Source organism: Pteropus vampyrus, unplaced genomic scaffold (genome assembly GCF_000151845.1).
Source record: "Pteropus vampyrus isolate Shadow unplaced genomic scaffold, Pvam_2.0 Scaffold73, whole genome shotgun sequence".
Lineage (NCBI taxonomy): Eukaryota > Metazoa > Chordata > Mammalia > Chiroptera > Pteropodidae > Pteropus > Pteropus vampyrus.
Window position 1 is genome coordinate 5,312,577 of NW_011888854.1, and position 10,056 is coordinate 5,322,632.

The following is a 10,056-nucleotide window of genomic DNA, read 5'->3' on the forward strand; positions in this document are numbered from 1 at the left end:
CTTGCTCCATAGTAAGAAATTAATGAGATTTTATATTTAACATGTTTAGCACAGAGTGTGACCCATGCAAGTACTCCGTAAGCAGTGGCGGCTGTGGAGGTAATAAAGGTACTTGGTACAGTGGCACCCGTAGCTCCCAATTCCAAGGCAGCGTCGGCCCATTCAAATCCTGTGGGACTAGAAGTTTCAGATTCTGAGGACTGTAAAAAGACACGCACCCTATGTGTAAGAGCAGCAAGTATTTAAACACTGCCAACTGTGTACCTTCTTCTTGGATACTGGGGATTATCAGGAACAAACAAGTCCTAAGAGATAATATACAGCCCTGTCCAAAAGAAGCTCATGGTTTAGCAGGGAGCAGCTATAAAGATATTATTACTGGCATTTATCCTTCTATACTGAAGACTATGGACAACAAAGGGTGGTAAGAAGACACAAGAGAACAAATCTTCCTAAGGGAATCGAGAATGAAGTCACAGAAGAGATGACTTTTGAGCTGGATCCTGAAGGATGAGTAGAAGTCTGCCAAGCAGAAAATAGGAGAAGGAATACACCAGACAGAGGAAAATGTGTATGAAAAAGGAAGCGAAAGAATATCACCAGGGAACATCTCCTAAACATACCTATACCGTTAAAACCATCGGAACAAATTAAAGCCAGTTCAACAAATTAAATTCATGACCACTTGCTGTGTTTTATCAATCACCCAGCTTTTTCCAGATCTGCTGCAAAGTGGTTTCGGGATCGCACTAAACAATTCATTCTTCCTTGACTAAAAATGATGCCTTCAAAATTCACTGATGGCCGCAGTGCAATCAATACCAATCAGGTAAGATGCACTGGCCCTGAGATAGCACAGCATCCAGAATCCTGATGTATGAATTTATACTTAATCAATACTGCCTTATATGAGTGGAGGATTTTTTTTCACATTCCAAAGCATTTTAGTAAGATTCTGTGAAAAATCAATAACTTATTAAATGCCAGTTACCTCATTAAAACAAACTATTAATCACTTTTGTTGCTATTATATGGGACCACCGAGCTGACTCTATATCCTCAGCAGTGGTGTGTATGCTCACAGGCTTACTCCACTCATTAGAGTCAACGAGGCGCAGAAGGAACTCACACTGCAGCGAGACGGGGCTACTACAGGAAATGGACTCTCAATGCATTACTGAAGGAAAAAAAAAAAAAACAGCAGTTGAAAAATTGGAAAAGCTACTATTTTAGCTGCAAGGGGTGAAAATTCATCACTAGAAGCAGGAGAGACTTTCTGTTAATAAAATAACAATAATCATTTGAAATATTTCCAGCATCTAAAATATTTTGACTATCACCCTTGGGACACTAAGAAATAGAGTTGCATTTATTTCCAGTTTGAAGATGGTCCCTTTTTGGCCACATGAGAGTACACATTAATGCACGTGTTTTGTGAAATGCAAAATATTATCCACTGGGCCACAGTGTTAAGTTCATTCCTCAGCAGAGGAAGATGCCTGGTCCTATTTTATTGAATTGTTAGGGAGCTTATTTCCCCAGGGATGGTTTACTTTTTAATCTTTTTGAATATAGAAGGATAAATTTCAAGTTGCCTTTTCCATGGCCATTCTGCCATCATTTACTTAGGAACAGAGAGAAAAGTCTGAGCTACATGTTTATGAATTTGTGAATAAGTTACTCTTGTTACTAGTGGAAAAGTCCCCTCACTTAAAAAGTAGGGGCATTGTTATGGGAGCTAAACTTGAGGAATGCAGACTCGCATAATGAAACTGGAGTCCTCAGTATTTTGGGGTTTACCGCAGAAGTACCTCCTCAGAGGCAACATTTTCAGGGGTGATTCCTCTGTGCAGCTAATGCCTAAAAATCTATAAATATCTCCTGCGGGGCTTTTGATGTTCACACCTTGGTGGACTCATTGACAGAGACTTTACAGCCGACTGCATTGCTGAGATGGCCACGTCTCTCTCCCCCAAGCCTTTGCTGATAAAGGGCTTTTGAAAAGATGTTATTGTAGCAATATTAAACTCCCGTCCATGACCACTGGACTTTAGTACCTCATTAGTATGAGCTGTAATGAAGTCGAGCTAAGAGGGGATTGTGTGGTCTTAAACTGAGTTGATGCTGATTGTTACTAACAGTGGAGCAGCCTACTTTCTTTAAACCCCTGAATCTGAGGGTTGTCTTCCTCGGCTTCCCTCCTTACAAGGATGGCCACGAAGATGTTGGGCTCTCACTTCTTTTTTTCTCCACTTGCTGCTTCTAGAAACCTTCTCACTTACACACAGTTTCCAGCTGAACAGTAAGTCATCTATCATCACATGAGGTGAAAATGGCACAGAACAGCATGTGCTAAAGCAGAACCGACATGTTAATTTTGTTTTCACGAAATGTTATATTGACAAGGTATCCTCGCCACAGTAATGGCATTTGGAGGGCAGGGGGCTGATATTTTCCTGAACCCAAGGGCAGGAGGTCAGCTGGGCAGCAAGAAGATACTGGCATCTGGGCCTGCGATGTCATCCAGACTATCTCCCTACGTGGCATATCACAGTTTCTCTTTGCACATCTGCTCAGCCTCCTCTTTCTTTCTCTGCTCACCAGCCTTCTCTGCCTGATCCCCATCCTGTAGAGCAGAATTCATGACTGCCCAGGTCTCCTGAGGATCGAGTACGGCCCAACCACACCACTCTCAGCCCAATTTCAACTTGCAATTCCCAAATTCCCAATTGTCAGGGTTGCAATTTTGATTTTCCAGCTTGGGTCAGCTGTCCTATCACTGTGGCTGGAGGTCAGGAGAATGTACAACCAAAGGTCCTGGCAGCCCTTTTCTCTGAACTAGGTGACTCAGTTAAGAGGGTTATCACGACACTCCAAAATGGGTCTATCATATGCGCCTGTCCTTAAGAACACACTACTTTAAAAAAATCATTATGATGCATTTTTTTTATTTCTTTAGCAAATATTTAATGAACTTTATAAATTGTCAGACACTGTGCTGGCTCTGAGGATTTAGACAGATGAGATCCATCCTTCTAGTGGGAGAGATAAACAAAAGAATGATAAGCTTGCAAATAAAATAATAGATTGGAATATTTGCTACATATAAAAATCTGAAAGGGTGATGTGACAGGATATTTGAGAGGTACATATGGGGGTGTGCTCACTTGAAGCCTCTTTGAAGAGATAACGTTAACTACCTAAGGAAGGAGGTGACCCCAGCAGAGGGAACACAGGTGCAAAGTCAGCCCCGAGGTGGGAAAGGATGGAGAGAGAAGGAAAGGATGGAGAGAGAAGTAAGGGATGCAAAATGAGATCAGAGAAGTGGATGAGACCCAGCCTACACGGGGCCTTGCGTGCTGTGTTAAGGAATTGGGATTTTATTCTAAATGCAGTAGGAAAGACATAATCTGACCTGTGCTTTTACAAGCTGACTTGAGGGTGGGATTTTAGGCAAGCAGGAGTGGAAGCAGGAAAGTCGGTTAGGAATCTGCTGTGGTGGTTCAAGAGAAAGGAGCAGATGAACCTCTGGACCAAGGGAGGTAGCAGTTACTGTGGAGGACAGAGAGCCCAGACTCTAGATGCATTTTTAAGTTAGGACACCCACGACCCACTGAAGAGTAGAATTTGAGGGGAAAGGGAGAGAGGAACTGCAGGTGACTCCTAGCGTAGGTGTGAGTAGCTGGGTGGAGGGTGAGCCATTTCCTGGAATGGGGCAGGTGGGAGTGACTGGCCAAGTCTTCATCACGAAAGCCAGAGTAAGAACTCTGCAACCCCATATACCGGGGTCCTGGGTCCCGATCTGGTGAGAAACTCTCGCTGCCTCTCTGTAGCTCAGGGGCTTGTATCCTTTTAGGGCACCGCTGCGATCAGTCGTCCCAAGCACCGCCCCCTCAAAACCCACCTGTATCCCCAAGCCTCTCTTCCTCCATGAGGTCCTTGAAGGAAGAAAGGCTTGGGGTTGAATCAGAATTAGGAGGCAGTGAATTCATCCAAATATCATTTCCCCCACTTCTAGCTTTACATATTATTAGGACACATTGCTCCAAGTGCCTTATCAGCTTCCCCACCTATAATAAGGGCAGGGAAGAGATACTTCATAGTTTTCATCTTTAATACTAAACAAAACCATATATGTAAAGCACTTAGTGCAGTGTCTAAATTATGTTAGGTGTTTAATACACACTGGATGTCATTATTCTTAATGTTTCTTTATCTTATCCATTTTCAAAGTAAATTTATTACCAGTACCAATTTGCTGCTTATACAGAGAACCTGGAAATAAGTTTTGTTCGTGTCTAGCCCTATAATATAATTTTGTAGCAATATAATTATTCAGGCAAAAAAATTCTACCATCAGGAAAACAGATATTTGACTACATTTGCCCAAACTGATAATTAAGATGGATTAAGATAGAGGATCTTTTTCTGATTTGTGAAATGATTTGTATGAAAAGTCTTACAAGATATAAAATTCAGCTGTATTTAGTTACACATTTAATTAATTCTTTATTGAGAAGAATAAAGTGGTATGAAATGAGAACTATTCCAGAAATTCAAGACATACGGTCATTGTCTAATGGAAATCAATATAATGGGAGTTTACTTGCATATCCTGCCAAATAATAGCTACTTTTGCATGTAGACATCACTTAGAGGTTGAAGACAACAAAAGAATGTCTCACTGAGGAACACTGTGGTATCTTTCTCCCTATAAATTTCCAAGTGTGGAGAAGACAGATTATGTTCACTAAATACAACTTAATAATAACTCTTCTGAAAGGTCAGAATTAGTGCTATCTAGCATGATTCCTTTTATTTCCACATCCTCCAGCAATGCACCCTCTCTTGGAAGCCATCTCACCAAACAGGACGATCATAAACTCTCAGGGTTAGGAGGTACCTTAAAGGTCAATGATCTAACTCTCCATCTGGGTACAAAATAAATGACGACAAGAAATGTTGCCTGATTTTCCAGCTCTGTCCAAGAACCGTGACTGCTATTCTCATCATCCCACATTCAGCTGTCCTCGCAGGAAAAACTAGCAATCCTGCTCCATTGACGGGCACAGCTTCCCCATGTTTACAAAACCAAGGCCATCAAATTCCCATGGCAGGCTTTCTCTTAGTCTTATGGCATTTTAATTTGGAGGAAGTTCCCATAAGCTATAAATATCTGATAAATCTTTTATGTCAAAGAAGTATGGTGTGGCAGGCAGGATAATGGTCCCCTAGAGATGTCCATGTATGTCCTAATCCCCCAAACCTGTGAATACTGTACATGTTAACTGGCAAATAAGGTTACTAATGAGTAAACCTGGAGATGGGCAGATTTTTCTATCCTGGATTAATCACAAGGATCCTTATAAGTGAGGACATGAGGGTCAAAGTCAGAGAGAGACTGGAGGAAGGTATCCTACTGGCTTTGAGGATGCAGGACAGGGACACAAGCTAAGGAATGTGGGTGCTTCTGGAAGCTAGAAAAAAGGTTAGGAAATGGATTCTCCCTACAGCCTCCAAAAAGGAGTACAGCTCTGCCAGCATATCAATGCAACCCCAGTGAGACTCATAGCAGAAGTCTGACCTCCAAAACTATAAGAGAAAAAATGGTGGTGTTTTAAGCCACCAAGTTTGTGGTAATTTGTTAGAGCACTAATAGAAAACTAATAAACATTAGCGGGCAACAAGAGACATCACTTCCTCCCAAGGCCCCTTGAAACCTCCCAGGAGCACACAGCCCCTATGCAGAGGAGCCTGCTGTTTTGACCCCTGAAAGCCAGCCACTACTCCACAACTAGTGAAGGCTAATCAGGTATTTGTTTGCAAACTAGTCTGGAGAGAGTGAAAGTGGGGGAAGGTTAAAGGGCATTATATAACAGGCCAGGTGTGAGGAGCACCTGACTATCAGCGTTATCCCAACAGCATCGCCACCAAGCCCTAGCCACGCTGGCCTTCCTTCCGTTCCCAGAACTCAACGAGCTCATCCAGAGCATGGGCCCTTCTGCCTGGAAAGCTTCTTTCCCCTAATAGTGCACAGACTTTCAGACCTCACCTTAACTGGCACCCCCAAGACACTCAGGCAGCATTCTATCGCTTCCTTTAACTCCCCTCTTAGTACTTACTACAATCTGATTATTTTCTTGTTTACATATTTATTTATTAACTATTTTCCCCAGACAGAATAGAAGCTCCATGAGAGCAAGGACTCTGTCTGATTTCTTCACACTTACATTCTCAGGGCTAGATCCTGGCACAGAGGAGGTGCTCAATAAATACCTGAGAAAATGGCAGCTGGGTGGTCTTGATTACCCACTGGACATAGATGAAAACAAAAGATGAGTCGCATGTGGCTCTGAAGTTTTTAGCCGTAAGTGACAGAGAGATGGTGGTGTCATGGACAGAGATGGAGGAATAGAAGGGAACAGTAAATTTGGGGCCTAAAGTCAAGGCCGAGTTTGGTACCTGATGTGTTGGGCATGGAGTAGGAGGAACACAAACAGTTGTAGCTCGGCAGCTGAACTCTCAGGAATTCCAAAGTTCCACTCGGTGTCTCACCAGCATCTTCCGAAACTTGCTCCCACCTCTCCTCCGCCACCTCATTTGGTGACACCACCATCTGGAAAGCTCAGACCTCCGGGACTCCTGTCTCTCACTGGTTCCAGCATCCAACTGGGCCAATTTCCAAACCGCTACACTTAAATAAGAGGCTTCTTTTTTCTTTTACAAAAAGACAGATAGCCTACATTTGCTGCTCTTTTTTTTTGACCATATCAGATGCTATCTTGTGGTTGTTTCAGGGAACAAAAGCAACACTTATTCGATTTAATCCCTTCAAAGTAAACTTAACATTTTAACAAGTGAGAAGATAACTACTTTTCAAAAGCAACTCCCACTGAAGAGAAATTTGAAAATGGACATTTAAAAATGTTCCCATCATTTTGTGATTTTATGGCCCAAAATGACATGCGGGGGTCACGTGTACAAACATTTGTATAAGAACACTTTAAAGATTTGGGATACAGAATTTATTAACCTATTTTAAAAAATTTAAAACAGAGGTTCAGCAGATATTGAATCTATTACACTATGAAACGTATGCACCCCTTCCAATAGCTTACAAGAACAACTGCACCAGGGGTAAAGAAAACAAACTGACTTGAACTTCGGCAAAAACGTTCGCATAATTACCACGCTGAACTGGAACTGAGTCTCGTGATTTAAGAAGTGTACTTCTATTTGGAGCAACATTGCAGAATGAGGCCTTTCCCATCCATAGCAGACATTAAAACCAAAAACTGAAATAAACTTAGAGTAAGACCTAGAAATGATAGTATAACAAGTAGAAACCAAGATTTTAAAAAATTATGAGACACATTCAGTCATGAGGTTTTGTTTATTAAAAGTAAATAAAATCAAACTTATTCTAAATATTTTAATCTCATTTTTATCTTATCTTATCCTTTTACAATTTCCACTTTGCAGTGTTTTTAAACGGGTAGCAATAAACATATGTAATTTGTTTGAAAAACAACTACATTGCAAGCGTGTGGCTGAGATTTCCTTACCCACAGGAATCCAATCACTGCTCTGTGGAGCCAGAGGACTTGCCATAAAATGCACGTGGGCCCACAGCACGGCAACTCTTGCCCTGCTTCCTGTTCTACAGCTGAGGTCCTCTCATCACCAAGAGGGTGATACACACTCAAGGAGGTGAACCGTACCCTGGGTACACACCCAGATGGATGAAACCCCAAATCTTGGTAAGGAGTTACGTAAAGTACAGAAACAATGTGTTAATACCATGCCGCAAGCTTGCTGCCTGGATGAGGTGAGCAGGGAGTTATTCACAAGTCCTGGCTTGTAGCCCTAGCTCCATCCCTCTCTCTCTCTCTCTCTCTCAAGAAAGCATATGGAATGCCAGTGGGGGAGAGTCACCACTTTACAGGGATAACCTTGAATTTGCTCTAATTTAAGTTTTTTAAGGAATAAAGCCATCACAAACTGAATACTTTATTAGTAACACATTACTTGGCTGCACCCTGGTGAGTAAAAAAGCCTCTGACTTACAGAACCAGCAGCATTCTTGACCCTACCTTCCTCTCAGGTCTCACCTTCTACCAACCTCGTCTCACGCTTGACACTCCGCTGCCTGCACAAACTATGCTATTTCTCACTTTGTTCATTCAGTCTCCTTTACCCAAAATGTCTTCCACTCCGCACCCCCATCTGGCTAACTTCTACTCTTCCATTAAGACTAAGCTCAAACCACCCCTTCCAGGAAGTCTTCTCGGAACCACTACAGGCTCCCTTTGCTGGCCCTCCGTTACACTCCGCTTATACTCTTGCACAGAACTACCACTGCATTGCAGTGACCTCTCTAAGGACTGCGTGTCCCCACCAGATTGCAGGCCAAGGATGGGATTTTACTGGTAGGCACAGTGCCTGTCTTGTAGCAGGCATTCCACAGATGTTTGCTGAATAAGCGAGGGAGTGAGTAAATGAGTGAATCAGAGAGCATTGTAAGACACTAGATATTTAGGACTGACAGAATCAAAGGTTAACTTAATGGCAAACATCTACATTTAATTACTGACCCTTCAATGCCTAAGAATATGACTTCATTAAAAAACTGCCAAAGAATGAGAAATTACAAGGGAAGTAGAATTCGAGAAGGGAGGATCGTCGGTGAAAAGATATAGAGGAAGAAAGGAATGTAGATAGGGTCCCTTATGTCACCCTCCCAAACAAGGCCACTTCTCCCCCTTTGCAGGTATCACCACAGAGATCGAGGCAGCTTGTGGCTGCAGAGCTGGGGACCCTGGATTGTCAGACATTAACTCTTTAGCTGCTGTGTTGTCCAGAGGTCTGAGGGATCCCAGAGGAGCCAGGAGGTATGGACGGTGGAGGGGGGCTCTCATGGAACCCCTGGCTGTGTCTTTTTTTCCAACAGGTATGACACAATTTCAATTTTTTAATAACTGGCACAGCCTCACTGGTGAATATTAGCTTAATATCAGCCTGCCTATAGGTAAATCAGGTTATACTGCCTATACCTCTGAATCTCCATGAGAATAATGGCTCTTTAAAAGCTGACGGTTTTTTATTAGTTAAGAAGCCTTTCCCTCTTGACATTTGAGAACCCTTTCTCAGAACTTGGGTGGATAGAGAGCAAGCTATGAGTGATTTTCATTTTACTGTTTTTGTTCCCCTTAAAAACTTGCCCATAACTGTGTCAGCACCTCTGTTCTTCCCCTTGGTGATGAAATGAAAGCTGAGGCAGGCCTTACTGTGTGGGGGACTTTTAGTGACCACAGCAATACCTTTACAGTTATCTGCAGTCTAAGGTTCCTCCGTGTAATTGGAAGAGATTTTGCTTCAGTCCTTAACCTAATTTTTACACAGCCTCCACCAAATGCCTCAGACTCAGACGCATTCTATCACTCTTGGCTAAATAAATGAAATGGGCTTTCATCAGAAACGATCGGTCCTCCTCCCAAAGACAGTTTCTATGGTTCCAGCGCTAAATGGGGTTTTTCCTTCCCACCTAATGGATTTATTTCTCACTTGATTGTCCTTTCCACGTTGAGTATAAGCTGCAGCTCTTTCCCACACAGAACTCACTCAGTGTTTTCATTTTCCAGGATTGATTCACTCTCAGAAGGTAAAAGGTAGGGGGCTCTGAAACCACCTCTGAAATGATCTAAAATAGCTGCAGTGTACAAAGCAGCTGATTAAATTATTTGGAAGAGCTGATGAATGCTTTAAAAAATTCTGCACTGGATGTCATTACTAACATTTCTCAAAGTGCACTTTGAGGCCACCTGCATGCCAACCACCCATGTTGCTTGTTTAAACATGCAAAGTCTCAGGTCCCATCAAAGGACTTAAAAACAAACAAAAACCTTTTAATAAAGTATAACATACATACAGAAAAGTACACATACTATAAACGGACACCTGGCTGAAGTCTCACAACAAAACTCATCTGTGAAACCAGTACTCAGATCAACACCCAAAACATTATCAACATCCCGGAGGCCCCGCCTTCTCCCTTCC

General features: G+C 42.3%; 1 protein-coding gene across 5 annotated transcripts in view; it reads right to left on the reverse strand.

Moving 5' to 3' along the window:
* JADE1 (jade family PHD finger 1) overlaps positions 1–10,056 on the reverse strand; it is a 305,056-nt gene that overhangs the window by 221,531 nt on the left and 73,469 nt on the right. The window lies entirely within an intron of this gene.